The sequence below is a fragment of the Sciurus carolinensis genome, chromosome 14 (genome assembly GCF_902686445.1).
Source record: "Sciurus carolinensis chromosome 14, mSciCar1.2, whole genome shotgun sequence".
NCBI classification, from domain to species: domain Eukaryota; kingdom Metazoa; phylum Chordata; class Mammalia; order Rodentia; family Sciuridae; genus Sciurus; species Sciurus carolinensis.
Window position 1 is genome coordinate 86,183,957 of NC_062226.1, and position 12,412 is coordinate 86,196,368.

General features: G+C 36.7%; 1 pseudogene; it reads right to left on the bottom strand.

Moving 5' to 3' along the window:
- Positions 1 to 10,134: 10,134 nt before the first annotated feature.
- LOC124964171 (G patch domain-containing protein 4-like) lies at positions 10,135 to 11,486 on the bottom strand (annotated as a pseudogene).
- Between the last annotated feature and the right edge of the window lie 926 nt (positions 11,487 to 12,412).

The following is a 12,412-nucleotide window of genomic DNA, read 5'->3' on the forward strand; positions in this document are numbered from 1 at the left end:
CAACCTAGATGTCCTTCAATTGATGAATGGATAAAGAAACTGTGGTATATATATACAATGGAATATTACTCAGCCATAGAGAATGATAAAATTATGGCATTTGCAGGCAAATGGATGAAACTGGAGAATATCATGCTAAGCAAGATAAGCCAATCTCAAAAAACCAAAGGAAGAATCATATCGCTAATAAGTGGATGAGGACACATAATGTGGGGTGGGAATTGTTAGTGTTAGGTTTAGAGTTAAGTTTAGGGAGGGGGGCAAGAATGGAGGAAGGAAGGACTGTATAGAGGGAAAAGAGGGGTGGGAGGGGTGAGGGGAAGGGAAAAAAATAACAGAATGAATCAAACATTACCCTATGTAAATTTATGATTACACAAATGGTATGCCTTTACACCATGTACAAATAGAGAAACAACATGTATCCCATTTGTGTACAATAATAAGAAAAATAAAATAAATTAAAAAAAAATAATAATAAATAAATATATAAAACAAAGGGATTCTGTCCATCTACAACTAAAAAAATTATATTTTTAAAATTACAATCAATAGCCTGGTGAGACAGGAGGATCACAAGTTCAAAGCCAGGCTCAGCAACTTAATGAGACCCTGTCTTAAAATAAAAAATATAAAAAGGGCTGGGGATGTTCAATGGCTAAGGTACCCCAGTTTCAATCTCTGGTACCCCCCCTCCCAAAAAAGAATATAAATAATAATAAATGCTAGAGAGGATGTGGAAAAAAGCAACACTTTTACTCTATTGGTGGGATTGTAAATTAGTACAATTGTTACAAAAATCAGTGGAGGTTCCTCAAAAGATTAGGCATGGAACCATGATATGACCCAGTCATACACTCCTTGGTATTTATCTTAAAGAATTAAAGTCATCATACTACAGTGATACATGTATACCCATGTTTATAGCAGCACAGTTCACAATAGCCAAACTGTGGCTGAGATATCCATCAGTGAATGAAAAGATAGAGAAAATATTATATATATATATAATATATATATATAATATATATATAATATATATATATAATATATATATAATATATATTATATATATATTAGAGTTTTATTCAGCCATAAAGAAAAGTGAAGTTATGTCATTTGCAGGAAAAAGGATAGAACTTGAGAACATTATGCTAAGCAAATAAGTCAGACACAGAAGGTCAAGGATATTATGTTTTCTCTCATATGTGAAAGTTAGGAAAAATGAAAATAAAGAAGGAGGAATCTCATATAAATCCAAGAGATATCAGTACAATAGAGAAAAGGGACCAGGGAGTGGGAGGAGGGGAAGGAGGGAAAAGTATTGGGAAGTGATATTGACCAAATTATATTGTTATATTGTGTGCATGTATGAATAAGTAACAAAAAAATCCCATAACTATGCACAACTATAATGGAGGAATAAAAAAATGTGGGAAATGGGGCTGGGGTTATGGCTCAGTGGTAGAGCACTTTCCTAGCATGTGTGAGGCAGTGGGTTTGATTCTCAGGATCACTATAAATAAATGAATATAATAAAGGTCTGTCAACATCTAAAAAAAATTTTTTTAATATGGAAAGACAAAACAAAAATAAAGAAGAAAAACCCAAGTTTAACGTAAGCTTGCTCATCATAGTGCTAGGGAACCCGAGTTAGCCTCCTAGAGCATAAAAGAACATATGGAAAGAGGCACCTGCCATCTTTGAGGTGCCAGTTGAGGTCCCAGACTTTCATAATAATGCCAGACTTTTGTTTTTCTAACAATCTATTTGTAGTCGACCCACCAGAAGAACCACCCAGTGGATTCACAGAATCATGAAAAATAAAATGTTATTTTAAGCTATTATACTTTGGGATGGTTTTTTAGGCATCAAAAACTAATTAATACAAAAATATGTTTCATTTTATTTTGTTCATAGTGTTGGGGATCAATCCCAGGGCTTCACACATGTAAAGCAAGTGGAAGACACTGAGCTACATACCCAGACAAAAAAATGTGTTTTAAAGATAAAGTATATTAAGTGTTCACATTAACACTTTAAAATCCAGATCTGTAGAATTCCTATTTAAGTCTCAATCTTTCACTGAAACTTCTTTCTCCAGAATAGAAATTCTGGTTTTAAACAAAATTAACATAATTCATTAGTTTTATTTATTTTTATTTTTTATTTTTATTTTTTTGAAGTATGCAATTTGATCAGTTTTGACATGTATGTAGTCAATGCAATCAATATAAAGAACATTTCCATTACTTTTTTTAAGTTTGAAATCATGCAGACTGTGCTTCCTGCATGATTTATTATATTAAAAATCAACTGCCTTAAGATATATGGAACTATACCCACACATGTCAACTATTTCAAAATTAAATGGCACACTTATAAATACCTCAGAGGTCAAGGAAGAAAGTTTAAGAAAAGTAAATAAAAAGTGTTTTGAACTAAGTGATAATTAAAACATTAAATATCAGGATCTCTGGGATGAAACCATACGCAGATGAACATTTATAATTTAAAGTACCTGTATCAGAAAAAAAAAAAAACTAGACAAACACTCAAGTTACTTTCAAATTATGTAGCGGGAAGTAAAATAAGAGTAGGATCAGAAATATATGAAATAGAGCAGAAACAATACAGCTAAAATTTGATAAAAATCAAACAAGTCTAATCAAGATAAAGCAAGAACACAAAAATTAGTAACAATGGAAAGGGAGCTATCAAAATAACCCTAAAAATGTTAAAAATATATTAAGGTACTATTACAATTGTATGCCAACATAGGTGAGCTTACATAACATGGTCTATATTAGAGAAGGATCTGTGAGCTGCTGAGAAAAAGGTGTATTCAGTCATTGATGGATGAAATATTCTACATGTATCTGGTAAGTATAAATTATCAATTGTATTCTTTACTTCTATATCTTCTTTATTTAGTTTTTGTTTGGAAGATCTATCCAGTGGTGACAGAAGCATGTTAAAGTTACCCAGCATTATTGCATTGTGGTTTATTTGATTCTTGAAATTGAGAAGGGTTTGTGTGATGTATGTAGATGCTCCACTGTTTGGGGCATAAACATTTGCAATTGTTATGTCTTGTTGATGTATATTTCCCTTAAGCAGTATGAAATGGTCTTTCTTTGTCCCTTCTGATTAACTTTGGCTTAAAGTCCACTTTATCTGATATGCAGATAGAAAACCCTGTTTGTTTATGTAATCCATGTGAGTGATGTGTTTTTTCCCACACATTCACCTTCAGTCTACAGATGTCTTTGCCTGTGAGGTGCATCTCTTGGAGACAGCAAATTGTTGGGTCTTATTTTTTTAATCAAATCTTACAGTATGTGTCTTTTCTTTTGTTTTGTATTCAGTCTTTGTCTTTTGATTGATGAGTTAAGGTCATTAATGTTAAAGGTTATTATTGATATATGATTTGTATTCCCAGTCATTTGGGTTTATTTCTAGTTTTAAATTTGAATTAGTTTCTCCTTTGATTGACTATTCTCTTAAGTGTAGTTCCTCCCTTTGTTGGTTTTCACTTTTTTTCATTTCATCTTCATGGAATATTTTGTTGAGAATGCTCTGTAGTGCAAACTTTCTAGTTGTGAATTCTTTTAACATTTGTTTATCATGGAAGTTTTTTTTTATTTCATCTTCAAATCTGAAGCTTAATTTTGCTGGATATAGGATTCTTGGTTGGCATCCATTTTCTTTCAGAGGTTGGTACATGTTATTCCAGGACCTCCCAGCTTTGAGGATCTGGGTTGAGAAATTGAGATCCAATTTGGTTTCCCCATATAAGTAATCTTATATTTTTCTCTTGCAGCCTTTAAAATTTCATCCTTATGCTAGGCGTTTTCATTATGTGCCTTGGTGTGGGTCTGTTGTAATTTTGTACATTTGGGGTCCCATAAGCCTCTTGTATTTGATTTTCCATTTCATTCTTCATGTTTTGGAAATTTTCTAATATTATTTCATTGAAAAGATTGTGCATTCCTTTGGTTTGTATCTCTGCACCTTCCTCTATCCCAATAAATATTAAAATTTGATCTTTTCAGGTTATCCCATAATTCAGAGAAGTTCTGTTCATGGTTTCTTAACATCTTCTCTCCATGGTCAACACTATTTTCAAGATTATATTGCCAGAGGTTCTGTCTTCCAAGTGGTCTAGTCTGTTGTGATGCTTTCTATTGAATTTTTAATTTGGTTTATTGTTTCTTTCATTTAGAGGATTTCTGCTTGGCTTTGTTTTTTTTTTGTTTGTTTGTTTTTTGTTTTGTTTAGAATCTGTGCCTCGTTATTGAAGTGATCATTCACTTCCTGTATTTTCGCTCTGATTTAATTTCTTACACAATTCTTTCTTCACAGATCAGTTTAACTATGTACATTCTAAACTCCTTCACTGACGTTTTTTCCACTGTAGTGTCAATGGATTGTTTTTGAAGTATCTTGGTTTGTTTGGGGTGATTTTTTCCCTTACTTTTTCACGTTGTTTGTGTGTCTGCCCATCTAACAATATGGCTCTGAGGAAATAGGTATCTATCCTGTGAACTTATAGTGTCTCTTAAGTTTTCTAGTACTTTACTGTTTAGGGGGAGACAAATAATAACAATCACCAATGCAAACAATATATAACATTAAACCAAATAGTTCCTACTATGACATCTACAATGTTAATTATCAAAACAGACAGAAATTATATGATCAGTTATTGCCTACAATAAAAACAGCAAATTTGCAAAAGGGTGTATAATTTCAAATGGCAGACAGGGAGAGAACAGAAGTGATATAGGATGTGATGATTATGAGGGAGGAAGAGAGAAGAAGAAGTAAAAAATTAAAGGAAGAGTTTTGAGAGAACAATAGATATTGGCTGTTAGCAGAAGAAAGGAGAGAATCAAGGGAAAGAGATGGGAGAAAAATATATATATAAAATGTAAAAAATTAAAAATAAAATAATACGAATCTAAAATATACTAATCAAGCATCCTAATTCATAAAAAACTTATCCATGAAAAATAACTGGCTTCAAAAATGCTAGAAATGAGAAAAATACAAATACAAAAATATATAAATGTTCAGGTACCATTAAGGTCACAATTAAACAAAGAAAATGAAAATTTTTTAAAAAATATCTTGATGAAAAGTTAAAGACTTCTTTCTGTTGGAGTTCAAAGGATTCTAAGTCTCTCCTCTCCACAGTTTTAGGTGGAGTTGTCTGGAGTGTGATTCTCCACCCTCTGGATTGCTGGAAAGAGAGAGGTAATCCTGTAGGTAGAGTACCTAGAGGCAGAGTTTAGTCTTAGGTGGGCTCCAGGCTCTTCAGTAAATGCCAATTGGTCTTGAGATTTTAAATCGGTGCACCTCCAGCACCCAGTACTTGCTGGTCCACACCGAAAGACTGTACCCCAGGGATCTCCCTTGGGTTCCACTCATTGTAGGAGACCCACTTTTTAGTTCCCTATGTCACCTTCTGACCCCACATTTCCTAGTCTCAGGTTCAATCTCCAACCTCCCCACCCACCCTTCCAAGTTCCCAGCCAGATGCAGCTATTCCAGTCAGTCCTGCAATCAAATTGGAGGGGGATGGGTACAGCTGGGTGGGTTTTCATGACCGGTTGTTCCCTGTGTAAGCTTCTCTCCATTGTATGATTTTCTCCTGGTCACTTAAACACACCCTTGAGCAGCATGTGTTACTGGACCTGCATTTCAGGCCAAACTTGGGTTTGCCGGGAATCGACCCCCTCAATTACAGGTCACCACACAGTGACTGAGAAATGGTTCCTTCCTTTGTCCTCTGTACACTGCCTGGAGAGATGGTGGCTTCTTTTCCTGCACAAAGATATTGTGCAGCGTCTTTCAGGTTTGCTGGATAATGTCCTAGATCTCTAAATGCTCTGTACCCATACCCCTCGGGCCTCCCCAAAATGCGAGTTCCTTTAATTCCCCACCCCTCAAGTATGCTCACAGAGGCTGGTGCTTCTGGTCTGACTGCAGAGGCAGCTGTGCTGCTGTGGATTTCTTCCTTATTTTATTATATCCAACTTCCTGAGTCCCTGATCTGCTTTGAATATTCAGTTTTAAATTACAGTAAAGTTTCCCTGCTTCTTTTTTTGTTGTTGTTGCTGTTATTCTCCCACCTTCCTGAGAAGATGCCTGTTTGCTTTCTTGGTTTCACTCCACGGAGCAGCCAGGAAAATGACCTCCTCTATTCCATCATCTTGAAAAACCCCTCATTTGTTTGTTTGCTTTTTAAAAATATATTTTAGTTGTAGACAGACACAATACCTTCATTTTTTTCATCTATTTTTATGTGGTGCTGAGGATCGAACCCAGTGCCTCACATGTGCTAGGCAAGCCCTCTACCACTGAGCAACAGCCCCAGCCCCTCATTTGTTTTATCTCAACTTAAATATATACAGGTCTCAGAATAATAGTACCAACACTACTTCTGTCACAGTTTGTGTTGCTTGAAAGCAGACACTGATATAGAGTTTAGGTACGAGATAAGAAAGAAAGAGAGAATCAGAAGTGTTGAGTAAGAGATCAATAGGATCCAATGACAGCAGGCCCCCTCATACCTTGGTCAATCCAGCTGGGAATTCTGGAATGGATAATGTCCATCACCAATGTCTTGTGTTGTGCCAAACTTGTCAGACTGTCTATTCCTACCCTACTTTATCACAGATGTGGGCTGTAAAAGGAAGGGCATGAGTTTAAGTAAGGTGGCTTTACCCTTGAGTTCACTCCTGGAAGAACTGACAGTCTGAGGTTGTCCACATCCCAAAACAAGAAGACTTTTTCTGTAGAGGAATCTTAGTAGTGCTTCTTCATATCTACTAATCTCCAACAACATGATTACCAGAAACAATCTTGAATTATTTTTACAAGTTTTTTTTTTTTTTGTCCTTGTGGTTTATGACTCTAGGTATATGCAATCAAATTACTATATTTTATCAGTTTGTTTGTTTGTTGGTGGTGATGCTGGGGCTTGACCCTCATGCCTGCTAGGCAGGCACTTTACCACCAAGTTTTACCCCCAGCCAAACTAATATGTTTTAAAGATATTCAGAAAGATTATTCTCTTGTGCTTAGTCCTTCAACTGGATATCTCTCTCTCTCTCTCTTTCTCTCTCTCTCTCTCTCTCTCTCTCTCTTAGGGGTACTGGAGATGAAACCCAGGGATACTCTACCACTGAGCTACCTCCCCAGTCTTTTTTATGTTTCATTTTGAAACAAAGTCCCACTAAGATGCCTCAACTAGCTTCAAACTTCTGGTCCTCCTATTTTTCTGTCTCCCAAAGAACTGGAATTACAGGTCTGGTTTGGATTTCTTTTTAAGCTGGTTTTTATTTTAATTTTACATTTAATTTTATATAATCATTTAAACACCTACAGAGTTCTGAAATCAAATACATCAATGAAATGTATTTTAAGAAATTCCAGCTTTCAGCTCCTCTTTCTGACCCCACCATTCTCTTCCTTCCTATAGAAAATGTAGTTTTTAAATTTGATTATTTGACCTTCCATTTTATTGTTAATTTAAAATAATGTCACTAAGTAATTTAAATAAAGTAAATCATTTTGTTTGATAATAAGAGTGTTTTTTTTAAGCTTTACATTTTCCTAGAACTGTATACTTATCTTTGATCCACAATTGCATTGTATTAGAAAATTCCAGAGGAAAATGTAGCATTAAGTCCCTTTAGAGATTTATTCTCAAATAGATGAGGTTCTAGAAGACACACATGCTCCTCTCTTGAAAATCATAACAACTAAGGAAATTTGTATTTTCTTTCTTGCCTTCAAGTCGTCATGGGCCAAATGATGAATGAGCCTTTAGGAAAATGAAAGAAGTACCGTAAATTCATTAATGCTTCTTTCCAACTGTTATTTTGTTCAGGTCCCTCTATCCTTTTTTGGTTCCACTCCAGTAGCTAAATTAAATTAATTAGAATTTGTAATTCACTTCCACAATGCAGCAGATCAACTTTGAGAGTGTTTGCAGGGTTCTCTCAGGACATAACAAAATGCAAGGCCCATTGCTTGACTCTAGAAACCAGGAACCAAGCAGGTGGTTAAAGAACCATTTGAACGATTTTCAAGAATTTTAATGATTGGAAACAGCACCACTTTGCATAGAATTTATATTTTATAGGAAAGTTCATCAAATGTAAGACTTTGAACCATGGGATTAGGAATAAATTAAAATGCCTCATCTTCTTGGTCCTCAGATTAATTGCAGAAAAGCTGTCTTCTCATACCAAGATCATATCCCTGGTTCAACAAAGAACCTTGCCATTTCTAAGCAGCGTAAGAAAATAAAGTAATGCACAGCAGGTCCCCTCTATCACAGAATGTTCCTGCTGTGAACAGAGCCCAGGGGAAAACAAGTTAAACACACTGTCAGAAAGACTTACGTACTATTTCCACATAGTAACATCTGTTTTCTCTCTGAGGTTTTTTAACTAGGTTCTCCAGAGAAACTAGTCTGAAACGTAGCTTGATGAAAGAGTTTCACGAAGGATCTTTTTTTTTTTTTTAAATGAATTAACTCAATAATTTATTTTATATTTTATTTCTAAACCTCACAAAAAGGAAAGAAATTGATAAAAGACAAGATTATTGTAGTTTTCTCCCCATGTTGTTAACACTTTGGATATTTGAGAGTACAAAGATCTGTCATTTTAAAACTTAGGGTCAGTGGATGGAAAGATGTTGTTTGATATTTTAAAGGAGTCTTTTGCAAAAATACAGTTGAAATTAAAATGCAAAATTGTAGAATTTTAAAAGTCCTTGCTTTCTAGCTACTAGAAACATAAATAGATAATACTATTACTATTCTATGAAATACCTTTTGAGTTTAATGAATATTAACCTTGTACTAGGCTAAGACCAGGAATCAGCAACCTATGACCCACAGGCTAAATCCAGTCCACTGTGTGAATTTAAGATCTTAAAAAATTATATCATCATACTATTTCAGTTTCATCATACTCAGCTTTGGGTGGGCGCAATTTAAAAAACTCAACTTTCTGGCTAATTTTAAGAAGTAGGAGAATGTATGCATGGAATGTGGAGTGAGTTCCATATCTTGCCAAAGAATGGGTTTTTACCCATTTTGAAATGATTAGGATAAAAATAAGAAAACTATTTCATGACACATGAAAATTACATGTGAAATTCAAATTTCAATGCCCATAAAGTTTGATTGGAACTTTACTATCCAAATTTCAATATCCATAAAGTTTAATTGGAACTTTACTATCCCCCATTTGCTTACATATTATCTGTGTTGGTTTTGTGCTGGATCAGCAGAGCTGAATTATTTCAACAGACAGAATCAGCTTACAAAGCCTAAGGTGTTTTACTATCTGGGACTTAGCAGAAAAAATTTTCCAACCCCTATACTAGGCAGTAAAGGTATGAAATATACACTGATGGGTCACAACAAGCAAGATCCCTTGTGTCATGGAACTTTCCAAAGATGCTATCTTATTTAAATCTTACAACAAGTCATATCAATGAGGCAACCGAGGTGCAAGAAAGTTAAAAATTTTGTCAAAATCCACAAGGATCAGTGGGGAGGCAAGACCTGCATTTCAATCCACAACCAGGCACATATATACCCACCCATCTGAGTTTGCTAGCCAGGAAGTTAAGCTCTTTTTTTTTTTTTAATCTGTATGGACTAAAGTTCATGTTTATTTATAATCATTGGTACAGTGTTAAAAACAAGCAACCTGTGAGCTGAATATAGCCCATAGGGCCCAATTTATGATTTTCTTAGCCTTCATGATATTTAAAAACCAAGACATTTCTCATAAGTCTACATTTGGGCTTCTTTTGGTAGTGATGCACCTATCTATATTCCTGTTCCCATATCCCCCTATACACCTGCTTCCTTGGCTGCGTGGCTCTTGAAGGCACTTGAATTCATGATCTCTGGGTTAGAGGTTGCAGGGGGGACTATGTCCACTCCCTTGACTAAGATATGGCTCTTGGCTGTCTCCAGCAGAAGACTGCTATTCCAAAAAGTTCAGTTTCCTCTTTGGGAGGGACTCCTCATGTAGGACTTTGACCCAGGTCTCTGAGGCTACAACTGAAAAGCAACTGAGCCCCACCTTTAACGGAACTTCAGTCTCTCTTGTTCCGTTTCTTCTTTTTGGTGCTCCTGTCGGTGTTGACTCTAGTTCCTTCCTCCCCTGGTTGCTGCCACCTCCTCTTCTCACCTCTGCTCCATATTTCCCTGGTCCTACCATCATCATCTTCACAGTGTACATCCAAGACCACCTCCTCCTCCCTCACTGCTGTCTTGTCTTCTTTCTTCTGCTGCTTCTGTTACTGCGTGCTATGCTTTCTGCTTCCCTGGCCTCACCATCTAGAGCAGCCTCCTCCCTTTCCTCATCACCCATGTTCAAGTCCTCCTCACACTGCTGCCTTTGCTTGTCTCTGCTGCATGGGTCAGTGTGTGCTCTGCTTGCCACCTCCTTTCTCCCGGCACCACTTGCAGGATCCTTACCACTTCCTCCTCTACCCAACACCAAGGTCTGCTCCTCCACCTCCTCCCCTTCATGGTGCTGCCTCTTCTTTTTCTTCCTTTACTTAAGATGCTGATGGGCTTGCTCTCTGCTCTTCAATTCCTCGAGTCCACTTGTTTCTGCAGTCTATTCCTCTTCACTTGTTACAGTTGTTCCCCCTCTCTCATCTGAGACCTCTTCCTCGTGATGTCGTCTTTTCTTCTTTTTGCTTTTCCTAATGCTGGGCCTAGTGGGTTCTGGGTGTTCCTCATCCACATTCCTCTCAGTTGCTCTACACTCTTCTTCCTTTCTGTTTCTTTTTCTTTTTCTTTTTTCTTTTTTTTTTTTTGGGGGGGGACAGGGGGAAGTTTACTTTCACACTGTGGTTGAGAGGTCTCAAAGTCCTGACCTTTAAGATGAGCCAGGAAGGCCTACTCCTGGGCCTCTAGCCAAGCAAGCTTGGCCTTCCTTGTGATCCCAAGATGTGCAGCCTTGGGTGCTGTTCACCCTTCGCAGGCTTGGAGCAGCATCTCATCAGTCAGAATCTTTGAAGGCATGGACCCTTGGCTGTCATCATCACTGTTGGTTCTCCAAGTTTTTATCTGGCTTCTCTTCACCTGAGGTCAGCCTGGCTGTCTTCACAAACTTCTGATACAGCATGTTAGGCTTGGGATGATTATGATGAGTGGTCTCCTTGGAAAGGCGTCTTATCTGAACTCCGTCCTGCCCAGTTTTCACTACCAAGTTGGCTGCAGTCTTATTGAAGAGGTCATTCCACCAGTTGTTTGTGAACTCCTTGGCAGGGCCATGTCCCACCCCATGAGTGTCTTGCTTCAGTGTCACCTCAATGGCCTGGTTGATGCCATTCTCCTTCCAGCCTAGGCCTTTGCCTTGAGTCCATCCATGCTTTAGCAGCTGCTCCTCAGCAAACTTCATCCCAAGACTCTTGACCTCTGGAGTGAAGCTCATGGTGGCAAAGAGGCTCGACTTTCACCACAGGAGAGATAACATCACCTGACATTGAGAGGTGCTCTCCACTGAAACATGTGCCGGAAGTTAAGCTCTTTAAAATGGTGGGACATGGGGGCTGATTTTGAAGAAAGTGAATAGTAAGAAAATATGTTACTTTGTCACTTGTAGTTTTAGAGAAAATTGGTACAAGAGTACCAATACATTAACCCAACTTCTGCACGTTTGCACATAGTAATGTTTTTCATCAGTATGGCACATTTGTTATAAACAATGAACCAACACTGACGCATGATTATGAACCAAAATCTGTACTTTATTCCTATTTTCTTATTTTTCCTCTAATATGAATTTTATATTCCAGAATTCCATCCAAGATAGCACATTACATTTATTGTCATACCTCCTTAGGCTCTCTGCCTGTGACAGTTTTTTGATTTTCCTTGTCTTTGATGATCTTGACAGTTTTGAGGAGTATTTACCTTCAATTTGAATTTGCTTGATGGTTTTATCATGGTAAGACTAGAGTGAATGGGATTTGGGAAGGAAGACAACATTCCACCATCATTCATATCAAAGGTACAGATTATCAGCATAATTTGTAACTGTTAATATCAACTTTTATCATCCAACTGAAGTAGTGTTTTCTGGTTTCTCCATTGCACAGTGGTTTGCTCTCCCTGCCTTTTCAATACTACATAATTTGAAAGGACATTAAAATGTGCAACCCTTACTAATGTGTGAGAAGTTGTGCCCCCTTCCTTTTTGTATTCTTCACAGATTTTTCTCCCCCCCCCAATAATTAGTTCATTCATTTATTTGCAACAATAAATTAATGCAGATTTATTTGCGACATAAATTAATGGACATTTATTTTGTGTTTTGCACTTGTTATGGTTTGGATATGAGATAGCCCCCAAAAGTTC